Genomic DNA, 25,467 nt, shown 5'->3' on the forward strand with positions numbered 1-25,467 from the left:
AAGCTCAGGGCTCTTGCACTCTGGAGTGTGGAATGGCTTTCCAAGATTGATTTCCTCAGGGGTGTAATATCACATAAGCTGCTCTGATGGGCCACCTGCAAATTAGCAAACCCCAGTATGCAGGTCCCAGATATGACAGGTGCACCCCTTGCTCTGACGTAGATTCTATGAATATGTAAGTAGGCAGTCCCAGTATATTGATAGTGATAAAAGATGTCTTGACCCTCACTGGGTCACATAGGGCATATAACAACCCACTCTACATGCATAAATGAACAGGAAGAAAATAATAATTTCTCTCTCTCTCTCTTTTTTTTTTGAGACAGAGTTTTCCTCTTGTTACCCAGGCTGGAGTGCAGTGTTGCAATCTCCGCCCACCACAGCCTCCACCTCTCGGGTTCAACCTCCACCTCCCAATTCTCCTGCCTCAGCTTCCCAAGTAACTGGGATCACAGGCATATGCTACCTACCGCACCCGGCAATTTTTGTATTTTTAGTAGAGACAGGGTTTCATTATGTTGCCCAGGCTGGTCTTGAACTCCCAACCTCAGGTGATCTGCCTACCTCAGCCTCCCAAAGTGCTGGGATTACAGGTGTGAACCACCGCACCCGGCCTGATGTTGTGATGTTTTATGTGCACAGACACATATTTTGAAAAAGTTAAAACAGGCTGGGCGAGGTAGCTCACACCTGTAATCCCAGCACTTTGGGAGGCCAAGGAGGGTGGATCACCTGAGGTCAGGAGTTCGAGACCAGACTGGGCAACATGGTGAAACCCCATCTCTACTAAAAATACAAAAACTAGTCGGGCGTGGTGGTGCATGCCTGTGATCCCAGCTACTCGGGAGGCTGAGGCAGGAGAATCACTTGAGCCTAGGAGGCAGAGGTTGTGTTGAGCTGAGATTGCACCACTGCACTCCACCCTGGGCAACAAAGCAAGAGTCCGTCTCAAAAAACGAAAAAGAAAAAGTTAAAAAATACAGCAATAATTAAGATAATACTATGTATACTGTTGCATACCTTATTTTTCATGTAAACATGTATTAGTGGATGCTGCCCACTGATGATTAATTAGGTAGTCTCAAGTAGGTTTCACTTTCCCCATGCCTCAGAGTTGTCATCCACAAAAATAAAAATACAAGTTTGTTTTTTGTTTTTTGTGGGTTTTTTTTTGAGACAGAGTCTCCCTCTGTCACTCAGGCTGTAGTGCAGTGCCATGATCCTGGCTCATTGCAACCTACATCTCCCGGTTTCAAGCAATTCCCCTGCTTCAGCCTCTCAAGTAGCTGGGATTACAGGTACAACGCCACCACCCCTGGCTAATTTTTTTTTTTTTTAGTAGAGATGGGGTTTCACCATGTTGGCCAGACTGGTCTCAAACCCCTGACCTCAGGCAATCTGCCTGCCTTGGCCTCCCAAAGTGCTGGGATTACAGACGTGGGCCACCACACCCAGTCAAAAATACAGGTATCTTAATCACAAGGAGTATTGTTAAGATTAAATAACATAATGTCTATAAAGTGCTTAATACAGGTCTAATAAATTAAATATTTTAAAATATTTTTCTCCAAAATTTTAAATTCATTGTTCTGATATACTGGCATATGTATAAATAAACATACATTTATGTACTATAAATGTGTTTATTATTTGTATTATATATTACTTATATATATGACATATATTGATATATTTATATACTGATATATGTATTAATCAACATTTTATACACACACACACATACACACCCCAATTCCATACCTTTAGACATTTAGGTTGTTTGTTCTTTTTCTTCTCTTTCTTTTCTTTTTTGAGACAGAGTTTCACTCTTGTTGCCAAGGCTGGAATGCAATGGTGCGATCTCGGCTCACCACAACCTCCATTTCCCAGGTTCAAGCAATTCTCGACTCAATCTTCGGAGTAGCTGGGATTACAGGCATGCGCCGACACCACGCCAAGCTAATTTTGTATTTTTAGTAGAGAAGAGGTTTCTCCACGTTGGTCAGGCTAGTCTCAAACTCCTCACCTTAGGTGATCCACCTGCCTCGGCCTCCAAAGTGCTGGGGTTACAGGTGTGAGCCACTATGCTCGACAATTCTTTTTCAATATTATTAAAAAATCCAGGCTGGGCACAGTGGCTCACACATGAAATCTCAACACTTTGGGAGGCAAGGCAGGAGAATCACTTGAGGCCAGGAGTTTGAGACCAGCCTGGGCAACACAGGGATACCTCCAACTCCACACACACACACAAAAATTAAAATTAAAAAATAGTTGGTGGTACCCAGACACCAGGTAGAAGAAAAAAAAAAGAAGACAAAGAAAAAATAGCTGGGTGTAGTGGTCTGTGCCTGTAGTCCCAGCTACTCAAGAGGCCTAGGTTGGAAGATAGCTTGAGCCTGGAAGCTCGAGGCTACATTGAGCTGTGATCGCGTCGCTGCATCCCAGTCTGGGCAACACAACCAAAGCATATCTCAAAATAAATAAATAAAATAATATATTAAATATTTGTTTAGTTGTTATATATTTTATTTTATTTTTTTAGAGATAGGGTCTCAGTTTTATAATCCAGGCTGGAGTATAATGGTGCAATCAAAGGCTGGGCGCGGTGGCTCAAGCCTGTAATCCCAGCACTTTGGCAAGTCGAGGCAGGTGGATCACGAGGTCAAGAGATTGAGATCATCCTGGTCAACATGGTAAAACCCCTTCTCTACTAAAAATATAAAAAATTAGCTGGGCATGGTGGCGTGTGCCTGTAGTCCCAGCTACTCAGGAGGCTGAGGCAAGAGAATTGCCTGAACCCAGGAGGCGAAGGTTGTGGTGAGCCGAGATCACGCCATTGCACTCCAGCCTGGGTAACAAGAGCAAAACTCTGTCTCAAAAAAAAAGAAAAAAAATGGTTCAATCTTAGCTCATTGCAGCCTCCACCTCCTGGGCTCAAGTGATCCTCTCACCTTGGCCTCCCAAAGTGCTGAGATTACGGGTGTGAGACACTGTGCCCAGCTTCATATTGCATTTTAAATACCAAAGTGTTGGCTGGGTGCAGTGGCTCACACCCGTAATCCCAGCACTTTGGGAGGCCAAGGTTGGGAGATCATCTGAGCTCAGAAGTTTGAGACCAGCCTGGCCAACATGGCAAAACCCTGTCGTTACTAAAAATACAAAAATTAGCTGGGCATTATGGTGTGCACCTGTAATCCCAGCTACTCAGGAGGCTGAGGCAGGAGAATCGTTTGAACCTGGGAGGTGGAGGTGGCTGTGAGCCGAGACCACACCACTGCACTCCAGCCTGGGTGACAGAGTGAGACTCCATCTCAAGAAAAAACAAAAACAAAAACAAAAACAACAAAATGTTAACCCAAATTGGAATCAGGAAAAACACCACTGATTATATTTCCTCATTTCTACTTTTTGTATAAAGGGAGTCATACAGTGTGTATGATTGTGAGACTCATTCATGTTGTTGCAGGCAGTTGTGCTTAGTTTATTTTCACTGTTGTATGGTATTCCATGACCCCACTTGTTTCACCACCTCCTTTTAGTTGCTTATAAAATGTTTAAAAATTGACATGTAGTCTTGCTACATTGCCCAGGTTAGATTCAAAGTCCTGGGCTCAAGCGATCCTCCTGCTTCACCCTTTCAAGTAGCTGGGACTACAGGTGCATGTTCCCAGGCCCAGCAGTTGCTTCTGCATTTAACTATGTGTTGCTAATATCCAGATTCTACCCAAAGTCCTAAACTTACGTTGGTGAGGTAAGGCCAGCAAGAATAACTATCATTTCCTTTGGATAATTTCTTTTGTGGAAATTCTAATATCTTAATAAACACTAAAATTCTTGACTAAGTCAGTATCAGAACTCTTAATTTTGGTGAGTTAAAGATTTTTTTCAGCTGGATGTGGTGGCTCACATTATAATCCCAGCACTTTGGGAGGCCAAGGCAGGAGGATTTCTTGAATCCAGGAGTTCAAGACTAGCCTGGACAACATAGCAAGACTGTACCCTATCAAAATAATGATAATAATAATTACCCAGGTGTGGTGGTGCACATCTGTGGTCCCAGCAACTCTGGTAGCTGAAGCAGGAAGATCTGGTCCTCCTGAGAGGCTGAAGCTGCAATAAACCATGATCATGCCATTTGCACTCCAGCCTGGGTGACTCATAGAGACTGTCTCAAAACAAAACAAAACAAAAGATTTTGTTTCCATTTTTCTCTTAAGAAACTTTAGACTGCCCCGGGTGCCCTAATAAGAATAAAATCGTCAACTGAACATTTCAGGAAGGCTTTCTCCTCTGAAGAAGGTTACCTCTACCCAGCTGTTCTTTCCTACCCAACTTTAGTCACAAAACCCTGGAATGAAAACACCCTTGCAATCTCAGCCAGCCTCTCATTTTGCAGAAGAGAAAGTAGACCCAAAGCAGGCAGGGGCTCTTCCAGGGCTACCAATGAGCTGGAGAAAGAGACGCTGAGCTGGAGACAGAGACACTGGGCTGGAGGCAGAAACGCTAAACCCAGTGGCCTTCTTGACTAGTGCAACTCCGGTCCTAAGGCCTGGCCATGGCCAGCCCTGCCTCCACCTGTTTGGCTTCCTCTCCTGGTCCTTATGATGACTGAGCAGAAAACCCCGGGTGAGCCCAGCTGACTCAGAGCTGAAGGTTAGGAGGGTCAGGGTGGGGTAGCAGGTGGTGCAGGAGTGCTCAGTTACTCACAAGAGGGAGAAAGGCTTTCAGACCTGGAACCTGGGAAGGCTTTATGGAGCAGGGCCAGTCGGCTTTGGACTCAGGCCATGAGCAGCCTAGAAGCTACACAGGAAGGATCTGAGGAGGCAACTGGTGGGAACAGAGGGCTGCAGAGGCCAAGCGGAGCCAGCATGAGGCCTCCCTGCCAGTCATGGGGCTATGGAGTTTTAGTTCTGCAAAGCTGCAGAGTCACTGAAGGTCTGGTTGGTTTGTTTTCTTTCTTGTTTTGGTGATCAAATGTATATAACAAAATTTGCCATTTCAATCATTTTTAGGTAGCAATTCAGTGGCACTAATTACATTACTGTGCAACTATCACCAATAGCTATTTCCTAAACTTCTCCATCACCCAAAACAGAAACTCTATATACATTAAGCCATAACTCCTACTTTCTGTCTCTATGAATATGTCCCATTTTATTTATTTTTTTAGACAGCGTATTGCTTAGTCACCCAGGCTGGAATGCAGTGGTGCCATCATGGCTCACTGCAGCCTCAAATTCCCTGGAATTTGCCTATTATAGATGTTTCTTATAACTGGAATCATGTAATATTTGTCCTTTTGTGCCTGGCACATTTCATTTAGAATTGTTTTTAAGATTCATGTTTTACCTACCATGTATCAGTATTTCATTCCTTTTTGTTTTTATTTTTGTTTTTTTTGAGACGGCATCTCTCTCTGTCACCAGGCTGGAGTGCAGTAGCACAATCTCGGCTCACTGCAACCTCTGCCTCCCGAGTTCAAGCAATTCTCCTGCCTCAGCCTCCCAAGTAGCTGGGACTACAGGCGTGCACCACCATGTCCAGCTAGTTTTTGTATTTTTAGTAGAGACAGGGTGTTGGCCAGGATGGTCTCAATCTCCTGACCTCGAGATCCATCTGCCTCGGCCACCCAAAGTGCTGGGATTACAGGCGTCAGCCACCGTGCCCAACCATTCCTTTTGCTGTTTTTAGGGGGGCTGAATATATCATGTTTTTGTTTATTTTTATTGTGGTAAAATATACATAACATATAATTTATCATTTAAACAATTTTTACATGTAAAATTCAGTGGCATCAAGTACATTCACATTGTTGTAAGCCATCACAACTCTCCATTTCTGGAATTTTTCATCTCCCTAAACTGATACTCTGTACCCATTAAACACTCACCTCAGCCACTGGCAACCACTACTTTCTGTCTCAAGGAATTGGAGTATTCTACATACCTCAGACAATTGGATTCTCATTTGTCCCTATGTAGTTGCTTATTTTACTTAGCATAGTTTTCTCAAAGTTCACCCCTGTTGCAGCATGTGTCAGAATTTCACAACTTTTCAAGGCTGGATAATATCTCATTGTGTGTGCAATAATACTCCATTCTGCATTTTGTTTATCCATTAATCCATTGTTGGACGTCTGGGTTACTTTGGCCTTTCAGCTATTGTCAGTGACGCTGTTATGAACACTGGTATACACAAAACAGTTAAATTCCTTGCTTTTGATTCCTTGAAATATATACCTAGAAATGAAATTGCTGGATCATACGGCAATTGGTTTAAAATTTTGAGGACCCACCAAACTGTTTTCCAGAGAGAACCACCAGCAATGCATGAGGGTTCCAATTTGTCCACATTCTTGCCACCACTTGTTATTTCCTATTTTCATTCAATTTTAAGGCCAAGTCATCTTCCATTGAATAGTATATACTGTGTTTTGTGTATCTGTTCATCTATTGATGAACATGAGTTGTTTCTGCCTTTTGGCTGTTGTGAACAATGCTAATGCTTCAATGACCATTGATGTTTGCATCCTGGTTTTTAATTCTTTGGGGTATACATGTGGGTGTAAAGTTGCTGGGTCATATGGTAAGTCTATGTTTAACTCTATTTTTTTATTTTTATTTTTTGAGACGAAGTCTAGCTCTGTCACCCAGGCTGCAGTGCAGTGGTATGATCTCGGCTCACTGCAACCTCTGCCTCCCAGATTCTAGCTATTCTCCTGCCTCACCCTCCCGAGTAGCTGGGATTACAGGCGCCCACCACCACGCCTGGCTAACTTTTATAATTTTAGTAGAGACTGGTTTTCACCATGTTGCCCAGGCTGGTCTCAAACTCCTGACCTCAGGTAATCCACCTGCTTTGGCCTCCCAAAGTGCTGGGATTATAGGCATGCGACACAACACCTAGCTATTTTTTGTATTTTTAGTAGAGACAGGGTTTCACCATGTTGACCAGGCTGGTCTTGAACCCCTGACCTCAGGAGATTCACCTACCTTGGCCTCCCAAAGTGTTGGGATTAGAGGCATGAGTCACTGCGCCTGGCCTGGTTGGATCGTTTTCTAGAGAACCACCGGTTATTTCTTTGACTTTGGTTTAACTTATAACTGGAAGAGGTGATGAAGTTACTATACTTAAAAAATACTGCATGAACTATATATACAGAAGGGCTGGGCACAGTGGTTCACTCCTGTAATCCCAGCACTTTGGGAGACCAAGGCAGGCGGATCACGAGGTCAAGAGATGGAGACCATCCTGGCCAACATGGTGAGACCCCGTCTCTACTTAAAATACAAAAAAATTAGCTGGGCACAGTGGCACATGCTTGTAATCCCAGCTACGCGGGAGGCTGAGGCAGGAGAATTGCTTGAACCCAGGTGGCAGAGGTTGCAGTAAGCCGACGTCGCACCACTGTACTCCAGCCTGGTGCCTGATGACAGAGTGAGACTTTGTCTGAAAATAAGTAAGCAAATAAATAAATAAATAAAAATAAAAACAAAAATTAGCCAGACGTGGTGGCGGATGCCTGTAGTCCCGGCTACTTGGGAGACTGAGGCAGGAGAATTGCCTGAACCCAGAAGTCTCAGGTTGCAGTGAGCTGAGATCATGCCATTGCACTCCAGCCTGGGTGACAAAAGCAAAATTCCATCTCAAATAAAATAAAAATAAAAATTAGCTGGCCGAGTGCAGCGACTCACTCCTATAATCCCAACACTTTGGGAGGCCAAGGCAGGTGTGTCACCAGAGGTCAGGAGTTTCAGACTAGCCTGGCCAACATGGTGAAACCCTGTCTCTACTAAACATACAAAAATTAGCTGGGCATGGTGGCATGGGCCTGTAATCCCAGGAGAGGCTGAGGCAGGAGTATCACTTGAACCAGGGAGGCTGAAGTTGCAGTGAGCCAAGATCGCGCCACTGTACTCCAGCCTGGGAGACAGAGTGAGACTTCGTCTCAGGAAAAAAAAAAAAAATTAGCTAGGCGTGATGGCAGACGACTGTAGTCCCAACTACTTTGGAAGCTGAGTCAGGAGAATTGCCTGAACCCAAAAGGTAGAGGTTGCAGTGAGCCATGATCATACCACTGCTCTCCATCCAGCCTGGGAGACAGAGCAAGACTCCATCTCAAAAAATAAATAAATTAAATAAATATATATAGTAGAATATTAAAGTATAAGAATAAAGCACAAAATACTTTATGCATTGCTAGTTTCACATAGACTACAAATGTCTTTGAATCAATTAATGCATTCCTTTTTTTTTTTGAGATAAAGTCTTGCCCTGTCACCCAGGCTGGAGTGCAGTGGCATGATCTCGGCTCACTGCAACCTCCACCTCTCTGGTTCAAGCAGTTCCCCTGCCTCAGCCTCCCGAATAGATGAGATTACAGGTATGAGCCAACACGTCTGACCACCAATGCATTCCTTTTTTTTTTTTTTTGAGATGGATTTTTGTTCTATTGCCCAGGCTGGAATGCAAGGGTGGGATCTCGGCTCACCACAACCTCTGCCTCCCAGGTTCAAGTGATTCTCCTGCCTCAGCCTCCCAAGTAGCTGGGATTATAGGCATTCACCACCATGCCCAGCTAATTTTGTATTTTTGGTAGATGCAGGGTTTCTCCATGTTGGTCAGGACGTCTCAAACTCCCAACCTCAGGTGATTCGCCCTCCTCAGCCTCCCAAAGTGCTGGGATTACAGGCGTGAGCTACCGGGCCCGGCCCAGTGCATTCCTTTTATAAAGATTTATATAAAATTCATGATTTATATTTATGTGGCTTGTCCTGAGCTAGGAGGGCCTGAGATATTTTGTACGTGGACTCTGCCAATTCATTTGTGTTTATTTCTCAGAAAGTTCCAGTTCCAGAACACAGGCTGATTATCTGAAAGCCTACTGGATAAAGTAAAATATTTAAAAGCAAACAATGTTATAGTTGCTCTGATTCAGCACAATTAGATTCTGTTTGGGCAAAGAAAACTTAACAATGTTCTGCTATTTCTCAGCCACCATCAATAGGGAGAGCTTCAAGCCCCTTGTTCAAATAACCATCCTTGCAAAAGCAGCCTCTGGAGACAGTGGCTGGCAGCCAGCATGGACAGGCCTCTCAGGCTGCGTTGTACCTTTAGCATATTCACTTTGGCACATTTGTTTGCAAAATCAGGACTGACTTGTGTTGTTTTAATTTGAGGTGAAATGAAAGGATAAGAATTCAACTAGAGACTTAAAAAGGAAATAAATTCTGAGCCATGCTACAACATGGGTGAAACTTGAGGACCTCATGCTAAGTCAATAAGCCAGTCACAAAAGGAAAATACTTTATGGTTCTACTTATATGAGGGCCCTAGTCAAATTCATAAAGAGAGAAGGCAGAATGATGGCTGCTGGAGGGTGGGGGAGGGAAAATGGGGAGTTAAGTGTTTCACGGGGACAGAGTTTCAGTTGAGGACAAAAAAAAGTTCTGAGATGGATGGTGGTGATGGTTGCACAACAATGTGAATGTTCTCAGTGCCACTGAACTCTCCACTTAAAGTTTTAAATTTTGTGTTATGTGTATTTTACCACAATAAAATATGCATATGGAGAATCCACTCCAAAGCTGCACAGAAGGCCTTGGCTTATAAAACAGAAATTGGCTAGCCAAGCATGGTGGTATACACCTGTAGTCCTATCCACTTGGGAGGCTGAGATGGAAAGATCACTTGAACCCAAGAGTTCAAGGTTGCAGTGAGCTAAGATTGTGCCACTGTACTCCTACCTGGGCAACAGAGGGAGACCCTGTCTCTAAAACAACAACAAAAACAACCAGAAATCTGCTTAGTCTTCCTTTACTGAACACTGACCTTTAAAAAAAATCAACTTAAAATTTGGTGAGGTGGGAAGGATGCAGTGGCTCACATCTGTATTCCTAGCACTTTGAGGCACTGAGGCTGGTGGATCACTTGAAGTCAGGAGTTCAAGACAAGCCTGGCCAACATAGTGAAACCCCGTCTCTATAAAAAAATTAAAAATTAAATTAAAAAAAAGAAAATTAGAAGATTCTAAAAAATATCAAGAATTTCAACTTCTGCCAAAAAGTCAGATATCTGGCAACGTTAATCTCATATTCTCCAAAGGCAATGACTAGCTACCGTGAAGTGAGCTTAGTTGACTCCTTTCATCTTAGATGGGAGTTGAAACAAAGATTCTAGAGAGCAAGGAGGGACACTGCAAAGGACAGACTGTTCAGAAACACCAGCAAGTACAGATGAACAGGTGAAAGTGGGCACGGGCGGCAGGTCTTGCATTTGCCGGCCTTTCCACTGCCTTTTCTGGGTTGCCAATGTTTAGCTTGGTTTCTTGTCTTGTTGCTTCACCATGAAGAGTATCAGCAGACTTTTGACTTTGGAGGTCACGGACCCTTGTACTTGAAACTCTTTTCCACTCTATCCCTTTTCTCCTTCCCAGCAGAAGGCTACTGGAAACCAGAAATTAAAAGTAGCTCTACTCTTTCTATTTATTCTGGCAAAACTCTTGGACTGGGTAGTATGGGTAATTGAGATGAGAATTTTTTTTTTTTGAGACAGAGTTTTGCTTTTGTTGCCCAGGCTGGAGTGCAATGGCATGATCTCGGCTCACTGCAACCTCCGTCTCCTGGGTTCAAGCAATTTTCCTGCCTCAGCCTCCTGAGTAGTGTATTGCAGGAATGCGCCACCACACCCAACTAATTTTGTAGTTTTTAGTAGAGATGGGGTTTCACTATGTTGGTCAGGCTGGGCTGGAACTCCTGACCTCAGGTGATCCACCTGCCTCAGCCTCCCAAAGTGCTGGGATTACAGGCGTGAGCCACTGCACCTGGCAGAATTTTATTTATTTATTTATTTGTTTGTTTGTTTGTTTTTGAGACAGAGTCTTGCTCTGTTGCCCAGGATAGAGTGCAATGGCGCCATCTCCGCTCACTGCAACCTCTGCCTCCCAGGTTCAAGCAATTCTCTGCCTCAGTCTCCTGAGTAGCTGGGATTACAGGCACCCACCACCATGCACGGCTAATTTTTTTTTTTTTTGAGATGGAGTTTCACTCTTGTTACCCAGGCTGGAGTGCAATGGCGAAATCTTGGCTCACTGCAACCTCTGCCTCCTGGGTTCAGGCAATTTTCCTGCGTCAGCCTCCTGAATAGCTGGGATTACAGGCACACACCACCATGCCCAGCTAATTTTTTGTATTTTTAGTAGAGACAGGGTTTCAACCACGTTGACCAGGATGGTCTTGATCTCTTGACCTTGTGATCCATCCGCCTTGGCCTCCCAAAGTGCTGGGATTACAGGCATGAGCCACCGCGTCCGGCCTAATTTTTGTATTTTTAGTAGAGACAGGGTTTCACCATGTTGGCCAGGCTGGTTTTGAACTCCTGACCTTGTGATCCACCCATCTTGGCCTCCCAAAGTGCTGGGATTATAGGTGTGAACTGCGCCCGGCGAGATAAAAAGTTTTGAGGTATTTTGCCAAAGTGATTAACTGATTAAAAATGTTGGAAAAACACTGCTTTGTCACAGAGGATTAATATGACTGGAATAATTATTCTTTATAAGGTCCTATGGGTTGTTTTCTGATGTAATAATAACAACAAAACATTTGAATAGCACATTACAGTGTAAAAAGTATTTCTTATATATACATGATTTCAAACTCACAGCCCTCTTGTGCGTAAGTGATAAATTTCTCATTGTATGGCAGCTCCACTTAGAAACTATTCATATTGACATCAGTTCTGGAGATTCCAGATTCCATTTGCTGTATCATTGCAAAGCCCAGCATAAAACACAAGCCAGCTGCTGTTACCAGCAAATCAAGGTTGGAGAAAGTACTTAAAAAACAGGAAAAGCCTGTGGAAAATGCCTTGTCTTAGTGACTCTCAACTTCATTGTAATAAATGCTGGCTCTGAGGACGTGTAAATAGGGCAATCTCAGGTGTGATGCCAAGAGGGAAAATGAGGTATTCATTCAATAATATTTCACTGAAGGCCCACGTGCAAAGTATGCTGTTAGATCCAAGTATGCTGGGATCTTGCCTATGCTGGGCCTGTAGAGTCTGCCATATATTGTTGATTGATTTATTTAAATTTTATTTTATTTTAGGGACAGGGTCTTGCTCTGTCACCCAGGCTGGAGTACTCTAGGTATGTGCCACCACAGTCAGCTAATTTTTATTATTATTTTATTTATTGTTCTTTTTGAGACAGAGTCTCACTCTGTCAACCAGGCTGGAGTGCAGTGCCACGATCTTGGCTCACTGCAACCTTCACCTCTCGGGTTTAAACAATTCTCCTGCCTCAGCTTCTCAAGTAGCTGGGATTACAGGCACGTGCCACCATGCCTGGCTATTTTTTTTGTATTTTTTTTTTAGTAGAGACAGGGTTTCACCATGCTGGCCAGGCTGGTCTTGAACTCCTGACCTCTGATCCTCCTGCCTCGGCCTCCCCAAGTGCTGGGATTACAGGCGTGAGCGGCCATGCCCAGCCTGATTTTTATTTTTTAATTTTTTCATAGAGACAGGAGTCCCACTTTGTTGCCCAGTCTGGTCTCAAACTCTTGGTCTCAAGTGATCTTACCTCACCCTCCCAAAGTGCTGGGATTATAGGCCTGAACCACTGCACCCAGCCTGCAATTTAGAAACATATAATGAAATGATGAGATTTGTTTTCAAGACTTTCTATTATTTTAATTGGCAAAGTTAGCTTTTTTCCCTCTCTACTGTGAATCTTAAAATTCCTTTCATGCCCCTGTATAACAACCCAATGTACTATTCTTCATGTAGAAATATATTGCTTGACACAGGGGCTCACTCCTATAATCCCAGCACTTTAGGAGGCTGAGGTTGGCGGATCACTTGAGGTCAGGAGTTCAGACTAGCCTGGTCAACACAGTGAAACCGTGTCGCTACTAAAAAAAAAAAAATTAGCTGGGTGTGATGGTGGAGACTTGTAGTGCCAGCTGCTCAGGAGGCTGAGGCAGGAGAATCACTTGAACTCAGGAGGCGAAGGTTGTAGTGAGCCAAGATCACATCACTGCCCTCCAGCCTGGGCAAGAGTGAGACTCCATCTCAAAAAAAAAAAAAATTAGCTGGGCACAGTGGTGGATGCCTATAATCCCAGCTACTCAGGAGGCTGAGGCAGGAGAATTGTTTGAACTCAGCAGGTGGAGGTTTGTATGAATCAAGATCATTCTGTCTCAAAAAAGAAATATATCAAAGTAGGTATTAGGAGAAAATGAGTAAGGGTCTGTAGGTCTGATGTGAGGAAACTCAAGGAGACTGCTCCTTGGCTTCTCTAGGAAATCTACCACAAGAAATTTAATGGGGTCTTCAAGAAAGACTCTTGGAAGAAACCCTGGAAATGCTAAGACTTTGGCCAATGTCCCCTTACTCTCTCTCTCTCTCTCTCTCTCTCTCTCTCTCTCTCTCTCTCTCTCTCTCTCTCTCTCTCTCTCTCTCTCTTTTAAATAGAGACAGGGTTTCAGCATGTTGACCAAACTGATGTCAAACTCCTGACCTCAAGTGATCCACCTGCCTCAGCCTCCCCATGTGCTGAGATTACAGGCGTGAGCCACCACACCCAGCCAATACTTCTCAATGGGAAGTTACTTATTGGCTCTTATTCAGCTGGGACCACAACCTAAGAGTACTGGAAAGGAAACAGAAAGGAAAGGGAAAGGGAGATGTGAAAAGAAAGGCAGAAATTAAAGAAAAATTCCACCCTCTAGTTGAGCCTTCGGTCTCTCTGAGTCCCAGTTAATACCCTGGGGCTTAAGCCTCCTGTATTATTCTTCCAGTTTTTCACTAATCAAGGAAGTGCAAGGTGCTATGTGCAGGTGTGAGCATGGTTGTGTGTACACACACACACATAGACAGTTGGACTGTTGTTCAAAACTTGGGATGTTGCCTGTGTCTATCCTGAATTTTTCACACATACGCACCTTCCCCACCCCTGCCAAACAGCCCCATGGACAGTTTCCTGGGAATAGCAGGCCAACAGGAAAAGCTTGCTGAACTGCCAGTGTGCAGACATTCACCTGTCCCAGGCACCAGCTCTGCACTCCCTAAGGTTCTTCTGCAATAACTCCACACAGAAGGAATATGAAACAGAAACTTGTTTCTGTCCTCTTCTCTTCTCCCTGCAATTAAAAAAAAAACATTGTTAATTCTCAAGGATAGCTGGCCAAAGTATTGATTACTCTACAGAGTTCTTGCTATATTCAAGGGGGGAAACAATCTTGTGTTTTACTTTTAATGGCAATTGTATATTTCTTGAGAATCTTTCCTCCCACAGAATTAGCACACGAATCATCCAACTAGTGACCCTTAAGCCTGTAAGATACCAATATTTGAATAGGTGAGAGACCCTGAAAATGCTGCCCCATCTCCTGTGCGTCTCTTCTTCCACCATTAAACATACTTTTGGATTATTCCAAGTGTGAATTCCCATACTTGGCTCCATTTGAATGCCATCAGCTCAGTTTTTGCCAAATATGTCTATTATTGTGCACCATCTTCTAAATATTTACAAGAAAATCATAGTCCTTGATGGATTGCAGCAGGTCAGTCTTGGAGAGAGAAGGAAATGGCCTAGACCGCCCTAGGATGTTCCAAGGAGACTAGCTGTATATTTGAAGTATCCAAAGGAAAGAAAAGGGAGGCACAGAAAGGATCATATTAGCCACCATTTCAGGTTTGTTCAGAGCTGTCTTTGAATTCTGTGTCACCCAAAGCAAACCTCATTTGGGAGAAATATTCCACATCAGTAACATTCAGTTCCTTGAGAATATTACCTCAAATGGGGAAGTTAAAATCTCAAAAAGAAAATTACTTTTGATCATTATTTGAATACAATAGAAATTCTATGATTGCCTATTCACATGTCAGAAATATTTCTTTATATGTAGTAAATCATTGTAGACTTGATTTCATGACTTGGATGTATGAGACTGATAGAATCTGATCTTAATAATCTTTTATCTAGGTAAAACATTTTGGAATTCACAAAACATTGCGTATATTATACCTTCTTTAATCCTCACCAGAGCCCTTTGAAAATATCCAAAGCCTGTTTTCTTTAACATTGTGTGGCATAGATATAAATTCCATGTTCCCAGAAATCCTAGTACTTGCCTTCATATTTTTGCTATGGTTTGAGGGGAAGTTATGAGAAGCATCGTATATCAATTTCTCCATGGGTAGTTTGGGTTAATTGCAAAATTCATATAAATAAGCTACTCAAGATAATTTTGGTCATGAGTGTTTTATAAGATAATTTATTGAAATGAGAACTGAAGTTTGGATTGTTAGCTCAGCTATGCAGATGGCTTCACTGTGAGTATTGCACCACAGTGCAGATCAGAAGGACAGTTCAGTGAACTCAGTAGGGCAGTACTGGCCATGCCAGCTTGTACAATCCACAGCTTTATGGCCAGGATTGCAGAATCATGGCTTCGGCTTCCGCTTCCATCAGGGGAGAAAGCAGTGCAGCTGAGCAGATAAGAACACTAGAAAAGAAAAGCTTGGCTATTATCTGAAATTGCACTGGCTTTGACTTGTCCAAAAGCTATTTCCCCTTTCAAAGTCACTTCATGAGCATTGATTGTACCAGAATAATCAGCATTCTCTGTGGCTGGCTGAAGGGTGAGTCAGGATTCTAAATTCTGGCTGCAGTGCTGGGGAAAATGGAAACACCAGGCAAGGAGTACATCATGATGTCAGCAGTTTCTGAGGGCTGGTCAAAATGCCAGAAAACACGGCTGGTTTTACAATGCAATAAATGCATCTGAATGTTCCCAAAAAATGAGGCAAAGATTTGTGATCATGACATCTGCCCTCAAGCAGGTAGATGTTTTGATATGGTGTGCCTAGAATCTAACACACCACCAATTAAAGTGTGTCGCTGGCATGCAAGGATGCAAAGAAAATGCTGCTACGTGTAAGGTGTAGCAGGCGCAAAACTCCACAAGGTGGGCAGCTCCAAATGAAACTCCTTCATCACTTCATCAATGATCCAAATCCAAGTTTCAGAAATTCTTCATCTATTCCTAAACTTTACAGTACGTTGAGAAACAATCTCATATAACTGATAAAGGATTGCTATGCAGAACATATTAAGAATTCTTAGACTGGCATGGTGGCTCATGCCTGTAATCCCAGCACTTTGAGAGGTCAAGGCGGGCGAATCACTTGAGGTCAGGAGTTTGAGACCAGCCTGGCCAACATGGTGAAACCCTGTCTCTACTAAAAATAAAAAAATCAGTCGGGTGTGATGGTGCATGCCTGTAATCCCAGCTACTCGGGAGGCTGAAGCAGAAGATTGCTTGAACCCAGGAGGCAGAGATTGCGGTGAGCTGAGATCGCACCATTGCACTCCAGCCTGGGTAACAAAAGTGAGACTCTGTTTCAAAAAAAAAAAAAAAATCTTACAAATTAGTAAGAAAAACACAAACAACCCAACAGAAAAATAAGCAAAATAGTCCCTGATCAAAAGAGGAAACCTGAATAATCTACAAACATATAAAGAGATGTTCAACTCCACTGGTAATCTGGGAAATGGTAATTGAAAAAAATGAGACACCAAATGAAAACTTATGTTTGCACAAAAGTCTATACATAAGGATGGGCACAGTGGCTCACGCCTGTAATCCCAGCACTTTGGGAGGCTGAGGCGGGTGGATCACAAGGTCAAGAGATTGAGACTGCCAGGCACAGTGGCACGTGCCTATAGTCCCAGCTACTCAGGAGGCTGAGGCTGGAGGATCACTTGAGTCCACGAGTTCTGGGCTGTGGTGTGCTATCCTGATCAGGTGTCTGCACTAAGTTCGGCATCAATATGGTGACCTCCCGGGAGTAGGGGACCACCAGGTTGCCTAAGGAGGGGTGAACCAGCCCAGGTCAGAAATGGAGCAGGTCAAAACTCCCATTCTGATCAGTAGTGGGGTCGCGCCTGTGAATAGCCACTGTACTCCAGCCTGGGCAACATAGTGAGATACTGTCTTTTAAAAAAAAAAAAGAGAGAGCGAGATTGAGACCATTCTGGCCAAGACGGTGAAACCCCATCTCTATTAAAAATGCAAAAATTAGCTGAGTGTGGTGGCATGCACCTGTAGTCCCAGCTACTCATGAGGTTGAGGCAGGAGAATTGGTTGAACCCGGGAGGCAGAGGTTGCAGTGAGCCGAGATTGTGCCACTGCACTCCAACCGGCAACAGAGCAAGACTCGGCCTCAAAAAAAAACCAAAAACCCTATACATAAGCATTAGTGGCAGCTTTATTTGCAATTGCTCAAACTTGGAAATAAACATAGCTCCTTCAATGAGTGATGGTTGAACAGACTGTGGTCCATCCATACCATGGAATACCAACAATAAAAGGGATGGATTTTTTTTTTTTTTTTTGAGATGGAGTCTCGCTCTGTCATCCAGGCTGGAGTGCACTGGTGTGATGTTGGCTCACTGCAACCTCTGCCTCTCGGATTCAAGCAATGCTCTTGTCTCAGCCTCCCAAGTAGCTGAGACTATAGGCACGTACCACCATCCCCAGCTAAGTTTTGTTACTTTTAGTAGAGACAGGGTTTCACCATGTTGGCCAGGCTGGTCTCGAACTCCTTGCCTCAAGTGATCTGCCTGCCTTGGCCTCCCAAAGTGCTGGGATTACAGGCATGAGCCACCAGGCCCAGCCTTGGACTACTGATATATGCAACAACTTGTATATTGAATATACTGAGTGAAAAAAGACAGTCTCTAACAGTTACATACTGCAAGGTTCCTTTTTTTATTTTTTTATTAGATAAAGTCTCACACTGTTGCCTGGACTAGAGTGCAGTGGTACAATCTCAGCTCACTGCAACCTCTGCCTCCTGGGTTCAAGTGATTCTCCTGCCTCAGTCTCCTGAGTAGCTGGGATTACAGGCACCCACCACCACACCCAGCTAATTTGTTTGTATTTTTAGTAGAGACGGGGTTTCACCATGTTGGCCAGGTTGGTCTTGAACTCCTGACCTCATGATTCGCCTGCCTCGGCCTCCCATAGTGCTGGGATTAGAGGCGTGAGCCACTGTGCCTGGCCTGCATGGCTCCTTTTATACAACATTTTGTTTATTTTTTTTCTTTTTAAGTTTCCACATATAACACTGAATACAACATTTTTGAAAAGATAAAATCTTTTTTTTTTTTTTTTTTGAGACAGAGTCTCACTCTGTCACCCAGGCTGGAGTGCAGTGGCACGATTTCAGCTCACTGCAACCTCTACCTCCTGGGTTCAAGCAATTCTCCTGCCTCACTTAGCCTCCCAAGTAGCTGGGACTACAGGTGCCTGCCACCATGCCCAGTTAATTTTTTTTTGCATATATATATATTTTTTTAGTAGAGACGGGGTTTCACTCTGTTGGCCAGGCTGGTTTCAAACTCTTGACCTCAAGTGATCCGCCTGCCTCAGTCCCTCAAATTGCTAGGATTGTACAGGCATGAGCCACCACATCCAGCCTGAAAGGATAAAATCTTGGCAATAAAGAACAGAGTTTAAAAAGGAGGAGGAGGCTGGCCAGTGGCTCACACTTGTGATCCCAGTACTTCAGGAGGTGGAGGCAGGCTGATTGATTGAGGCCGGGAGTTCCAGACCAGCCTGGCCAACAAGGTAAAACCTGTCTTTACTAAAAATACAAAAATTAGCCAGGAGTGGTGGCGCATACCTGTAGTCCCAGCTACTTGGGAGACTGAGGCACAAGAATCGCTTGAACCCAGAAGCGGAGGTTGCAGTGAGCTGAGATTTCGCATAACAGGAAGATCCCTGTGTTTTAACTGTTCTGTATCTTGAGTGTGGAAGTAGATACATGGACCTACATATGGCATAAACTTGTATATAATTAAATACACTCACATGCACATAAAATGAGTACAAGTAAAAATGGGGAAACCTGTACAAAATCTGTGGACTGTGTCAATTTCGATATCCTGATTGTGACTATACTTTTGCAAAGTATTATCATTATAGGATCTGGCTTAAGGGTACGCAGGGTTTCTCTGTATTATTTCTTTCAACTACATGTTAAATCTACAGTTATCTGAATAATTTTTTTTTTTTAGGTGAAATCTCACTCTATAGCCCAGGCTGGAGTGAAGTGGTGCAGGTCTTGGCTTAGTGCAACCTCTGTCAACTGGGTTCAAGTGATTCTCCTGCCTAAGCCTTCCAAGTAGCTGAGATTACGGGCACCTGCCACTGCGCCCACCTAATTTTTGTATTTTTAGTAGAGATGGGGTTTCACCACCTTGGCTAGGCTGGTCTTGAACTCCTGACCTCGTGATCCACCCACCTTGGCTTCCTAAAGTGCTGGGATTATGGGATTACAGGTGTGAGTGGACTGCCTTTTCTTTTTTTGAAACAGAGTCTTGCTTTGTTGCCCAGGCTGGAGTGCAGTGGCTCAATCTCAGCTCACTGCAACCTCTGCCTCCCAGGTTCATGTGATTCTCCGGTCTCAGCCTCCCGAGTAGCTGAAATTACAGGCACACACCACATGCCCAGCTAATTTTTTTTTTGTATTTTTAGTAGGGATGGGATTTCAGATTCTCCTTTCTCAGTCTCCCGAGTAGCTGAGATTACAGGCGCACACCACACACCCAGCTAATTTTTTTGTATTTTTAGTAGAGACGCAGTTTCACCATGTTAGCCAGGATGGTCTTGATCTCCTGACCTCATGATCTGTCCGCCTCGGCCTCCCAAAGTGCCAGGATTACAGGCATAAGCCACTGCTCCTGGCCTTAATAAAAATTTAAATAAAAGAGACACCGGCGCTGCCTCGTCTCGGCTACCCCTGGCTGGGCCGCCCTGTGAAGCAGCTCCTTAAAAAAAAAAAAAAAAAAAAAAAAGGGACACCATGTTTCACCCATGAGATTGGCAAATAAATTTTAAAATCTCACAGTAGAAAGTTTTGGCAAGATGTAAGAAACATGAAGCCTTCTTCCACTGCTGCTGAGAGTATAATTAGCTATGGCCACTTTTGAGAGTAACATGACAAGCAACCAGTGAAATTTAAAATATCACCCTTCATTGCTCAACATTCACCTTCTGCGGCATATATACCCTAGAGAAATTATTCTGCATCGGCCTAAAAAAATTTGCATATTTGTGTGTAAGGGTTTATGACCGCAAAGGAGTGAAAATAATGTAAATATCCTCTAATAGATGAATGGACAAATAAAACAGTTTACAGACTGGGCGCCGTGGTTCACGCCTATAATCCCAGCACTTTGAGAGGCTGAGGCGGGTGGATCACGAGGTCAAGAGATCGAGACCATCCTGGTCAACAAGGTGAAGCCCCGTCTCTACTAAAAATACAAAAATTAGCTGGGCATTCTGGTGCTCGCTTGTAGTCCCAGCTACTTGGGAGGCTGAGGCAGGAGAATTGCTTGAACCCAGAAGGTGGAGGTTGCGGTGAGCTGAGATCGTGCCATTGCACTCCAGTCTGGGTAACAACAGTGAAACTCCGTCTCAAAAAAAAAAAAAAACAGTTTTACAAAGCAGTAAAAATTAATGAACTAGATGAGAATGAACACATGAAAACACACACACACACACACACACACACACACACACACACCAAATTTAAGCAGCAAGTTACGGATTGATATTTATTTATTCAATTGAACCAGGGAGTTGTAGGTTGCATGAGCCGAGATGGCACCATTGCACTCTAGCTGGTGACAGTGAGAGACTCTGTCTCAAAAAAAAAAAAAGAAATAGTCAGGTGTGGTGGCCAGCACCTGTAATCCCAGCTACTCCAGAGGCTGAGGCAGGAGAATCGCTTGAACCTGGAGCAGAGGTTGCAATGAGCTGAGATTGCACCATTGCACTCCAGCCAGGGCAACAGAGCAAGACTATGTTTCAAAAATAAATCAATACATAACATAAAGCACACACAAAAATGATGTTGACAAGGCTGGTCTCAAAACTTCTGAGCTTAAGCAATCCACCTGCCCCAGCCTCTCTAAGTGTTGGAATTACAGGTGTGAGCCACTGCACCTGGCCAGCTATTTTTCTTTTAAGGAAAAAAAGAGGCTGCTGTGCTTATGGAGTAGCCATTCCTTATTCCTTTACTTTATAAAAAGAAAAAGAAAAAAAGGATGGTTGGTTTTACTTTGAAACTTTCAAAACTATTTGCAAATACAATTTTTCTCTAACTAGTTTGCAGTAGAGAGTTTCAATTCAAGGTCAGAGGAGGAAGCCAACTAATGAAATGCTCACTAAATGATTTGTGAGTGTTTCATATTTTCTTTATCATCAGTTAGCATTCCCTACACCATCACTTTAGGGAGTCAATGGAATTTTATAGGATTAGGCCTTGGTAAGACTGGGAAGCCAGCAGCACTGTTCAAGCACATGGGCTGTCTGTGTTTGAAGCCTGACCTGTCATTTGTTCACTTTCTGACCTTGAGCAGATTACTTGAAGTTTCTCAACCTGTTTCCTCATGGGGATAATAAAAGTACTTCTAGGGAGTTTGTGAAAACTTATAAAGAAGTTAAAAACGGCCAGTCACAGTGGCCCATGCCTGTAATCCCAGCACTTTGGGAGGCCGAGGTGGGCAGATCACCTGAGGTTGGGAGTTCAAGACCAGCCTGACCAATATGGAGAGCTCTCATCTCTACTGAAAATACAAAATTAGCCGGGAGTGATGGCACATACCTGTAATCCCAGCTACTGGAGAGGCTGAACCAGAAGAATTGCCTGAACATGGGCGGCGGAGGGTTGCAGTGAGCTAAGATTGCACCATTGCACCCCAGCTTGGGCAACAAGAGCGAAACTCTGCCTCAAAAAACAAAAATTTAATAAAAAGAGGTTAAAAACATTGCCTGGCATATAGTAAGCACCCAATAAATAAGAATAAGAAATATTTGAATAGTAATGAGTTTATGCCGGGAACTACTATAAGAGCTGTATATATATTAACAATTAGCTATACTAGCATTACTAATTCCTAGTTCAGGATTTAACTTAGTAAATTTTCTGCTTCAGAAATAAATATGAGAGGTGAAAACATCAACTTATTCTCCTCAGTCTGAGTTACATACTTTCCAAATAAAGTCATAGGGCACCATTTCCTTGCTGTCAGGGAAAACAAGACATGGGTTTATATGATATCACCTATCCCCTCAATTTAACAGCAGAATCTAAGGCATGTACTCTGCAGTTGGGCATTTAAGCAGAAATTAACAGTTGGCAGGTATTGCTGCTCAACTGGTACCCATTTTAGGAATGATGCTGAATCACAGCATTTTAGCTGGTCTTCTCTCAGGACACTTAGACTTTCTATGACCCTTGTTATCCTGCAAATTCTGCAAGGGCACACTCTGTCTTAACTAGTCACCTCTGCAACCCCTGCAATGCTAATGCATTGAGATGAACACTGGAGGAGAGGAGGGGAATAAAACATCTCCAGGGGAGGGGAATGTAATGGGAGCCTCTTAAAGTCCCACTGGCAGCTTATCTTTTGAGTGAGCTGACTTTTTCCTATTTTCACACATCTCTAGTAAAATAGGTGTACCAAAGGGCATATCCAGGTAATAGAAGCCATTGTAGTTAAATTCCACCATACACTTTTCCTGGAGATAGCCATGGTGCCTCACGATCAGCCTGGCTCTATTAATAATAGTCATTACAGGATGCTGCATGCCAGGTAGAAAGAGCCATTAGCTATTACTACTCTAGTGCAAAGAAGTAAAGACCACATATTTCCATTCCTTCTCCTTAAGTCTTTTAAAACCTATAGAACATTATGTCCAGTATCTCTATTTCTCACACTCACTTTCATTTTCTATAGCTGTAAAAAATTTTTTTGTTTTTTTTTGCTTGCCTACATGCAGAAAAAAATTTTAATATAGGAATATTCCATTCCTGCATCTATAAGGAATAGCAAATATTTTATACAGCACTATGGTTGGAATGGTAAACAGAAATAAGTCAGAAAATATTAATTTTTGGCTCCTATGGTAATTTTAACTTGTCCTCTTGGTGTGGTGTGGGCACACCCAGGTTGGACTTCACACACAGCCTCTTGCATTATGTTGATTCATTGTTAGAGCTCAGAAGTCACTACTTAAGTGACTGATTGCTACACTGTACATTACCTCAAGATACTATAAAGATTAATCAGATTACAGAGGGGAAATCTATAAAGCTGAGTAAGCTTCTTGGTAATAAAACTATATAAATGCAAAATACTGTTTTATTATTGGCAAATAATATATTGTGTTTTAGCACAATACATAAGCTGCTAGGCATTTATTCAATCTGATTGGAAATGGGGACTTTTTATACTGAATCTAAAAATATTTTACTTTAGATTGCTTTGATTAAAAAATTTTACTTTAGGTTGCTTTTATTAAAAAAAATGTTAGGCCAGGCATGGTGGCTTACGCCTGCAATCCAAGCACTTTGGAGGCCAAGGAAGGTGGATCACCTGAGGTCGGGAGTTCAAGACCAGCCTGACCAATGTGGTGAAACCCTGTCTTAAAAAATAATAATGAAAATTTAAAAATGTTTAAGGCTGGGCAAGATGGCTCACACCTGCAATCCCAGAACTTTGGGAGGCTAAGGTAGCTGGATCGCTTGAGGCCAGGAGTTCAAGACCAGCCTGGCCAATATGGTGAAACCCCATCTATACTAAAAATACAAAAATTAGCTAGGCATGGTGGTGGGTGCCTGTAGTTCCAGCTACTCAGGAAGCTGAGGGAGAATTGGTTGAACCCGGGAGACAGAGGTTGTAGTGAGCTGAGATGGCACCACTACACTCCAGCCTGGGTAACAGGGAGACACTATCTCAAAAAATAATAATAATAAATAAATTTTAAAAGTTGGGCTGGGTGCTCGCTTCGGTAGCACTTATACTAAAATTGGAACGATACAGAGAAGATTAGCATGGTCCCTGCGCAAGGATGACATGCAAATTTGTGAAGCATTCCATTAAAAAAAAAAAGTTGGCTGGGCTCAGTGGCTCACACCTGTAATCCCAACACTTTGGGAGGCCAAAGTGGGCCAATCACCTGAGGTCGGGAATTCGAGACCAGCCTAACCAATGTGGAGAAACTCTACTACTCTACTAAAAATACAAAGTTAGCCGGGCGTGGTGGTGCATGCCTGTAAACCCAGCTACTCGGGATGGGGGAGGTTGAGGCAGGAGAATCGCTTGAAGGTGGGAGGTAGAGGTTGCAGTGAGCCAAGATCGTGCCATTGCACTCTAGCCTGGGCGACAGAGCGAGACTCCGTCTCAAAAAGAAAAAAAAAAACGTTTCAAATATTATTGGTCCTTAAAGTTATACCTTCATTCTTTGACAACTGCTATATTGAACACAATCTGCTAACTGCTTTACCATGATTAAGTAATCACTAGTGATTTGAACCCAGGTTTAATGCCTGACTCTCAACACATGTGCTCTGCCTTCTCCCGACCATGATTTCAAAAATCATAACACTGGGATCCAGGAGCGGCGGCTCATACCTGTAATCCCAGCGATGGAGCGAGACCTTAAAAAAGAAAAATCATAGCATTGAACTGGGGGATCCCACTGAGATGAAACTTGGGTCAAAACAATGAGACTTGGGACTCTTCCTTGTTTTGTTTCAAATAAAGCCATTCTGAATGAGACACAAAATTCTAAAATATTTTATAGTGAACAACTGAAATTGGGTTTCATCTTGACAAGACTATCTAGGACTATATACACACATCTCTCTTGGAGAAAATACCAAATCTAAACTGAAATCCATTCCTGAATATGACGGACCAGGTCAAATGGCTCTCCTGGCCCTCCCGGGGGATGTCACTCATAAACGAGATAAACGTCGTGTCTGGGCCCCACTCCCTTCCATGCTCATGACCTTCCCACGGAGGCCCCTCGCCCTCACCAGGCACTTTCATCTTGGGAAGATACATCAGTCCTGGCGAAGAAAGCAGCAAGGCCTTTCCCCGGCTCACAAAAACCAATACAAATCTTAGCGCCTGTATCCCACAGCCGTGACCACCGTGACCTGGCACCCCTTTTCTACAAACTTAAACGTATCTGGAGATCGTACCCGGCTCTGAAAGCCAAGGGCCTGGTAGGAGCCCGAGAACGAGGAGAAACTTTCTGTGGTCCCATGATAATCGCAGTCACTGCACCGAGACCCGTCCCCTGGCATCCCTAGGCTCCAGCTGGCAAAAGAGACCACAAGGCGGAGACAGCCAGATTTCCATCCAGTCGGGCAGAGCCCGAACCCATCTAGGAAGGGCCCGAGGGCCACTGGGTCTATAATCCCCCGCGGGAAAGGCCGCACGCGTGGCACGGCGGGAAAGGCAGCGGCGCGCAGAAACACCAGTCCCGTCCCGCGCCGCGCCGCGCCGCGCTCCAGCAGGGCGGCCCTCCCGCGGACGTCTCTGATTGGACTGCCGAATCCCGCGCGCTGATTGGCCGCATGGGCGAGGCGGAGGAGAGC

The 25,467-nt window shown here is 43.6% G+C and overlaps 1 long non-coding RNA gene and 1 other non-coding gene across 2 annotated transcripts; one reads left to right on the top strand and one right to left on the bottom strand.

Moving 5' to 3' along the window:
* Window positions 1–1,575: 1,575 nt before the first annotated feature.
* LOC144579588 (uncharacterized) lies at window positions 1,576–25,384 on the bottom strand. Its single transcript, XR_013527539.1, has 4 exons — window positions 25,069–25,384; window positions 21,682–21,801; window positions 4,032–14,141; window positions 1,576–1,959 (listed from the first exon to the last, which is right to left on the bottom strand). It is a non-coding gene; the product is annotated as an uncharacterized LOC144579588 (long non-coding RNA).
* On the top strand, window positions 23,859–23,965 carry LOC118148109 (U6 spliceosomal RNA). The gene has a single exon (XR_004734903.1). It is a non-coding gene; the product is annotated as a U6 spliceosomal RNA (small nuclear RNA).
* Window positions 25,385–25,467: the final 83 nt, after the last annotated feature.

This window comes from Callithrix jacchus, chromosome 15 (genome assembly GCF_049354715.1).
Source record: "Callithrix jacchus isolate 240 chromosome 15, calJac240_pri, whole genome shotgun sequence".
In the NCBI taxonomy this organism is placed as follows: domain Eukaryota; kingdom Metazoa; phylum Chordata; class Mammalia; order Primates; family Cebidae; genus Callithrix; species Callithrix jacchus.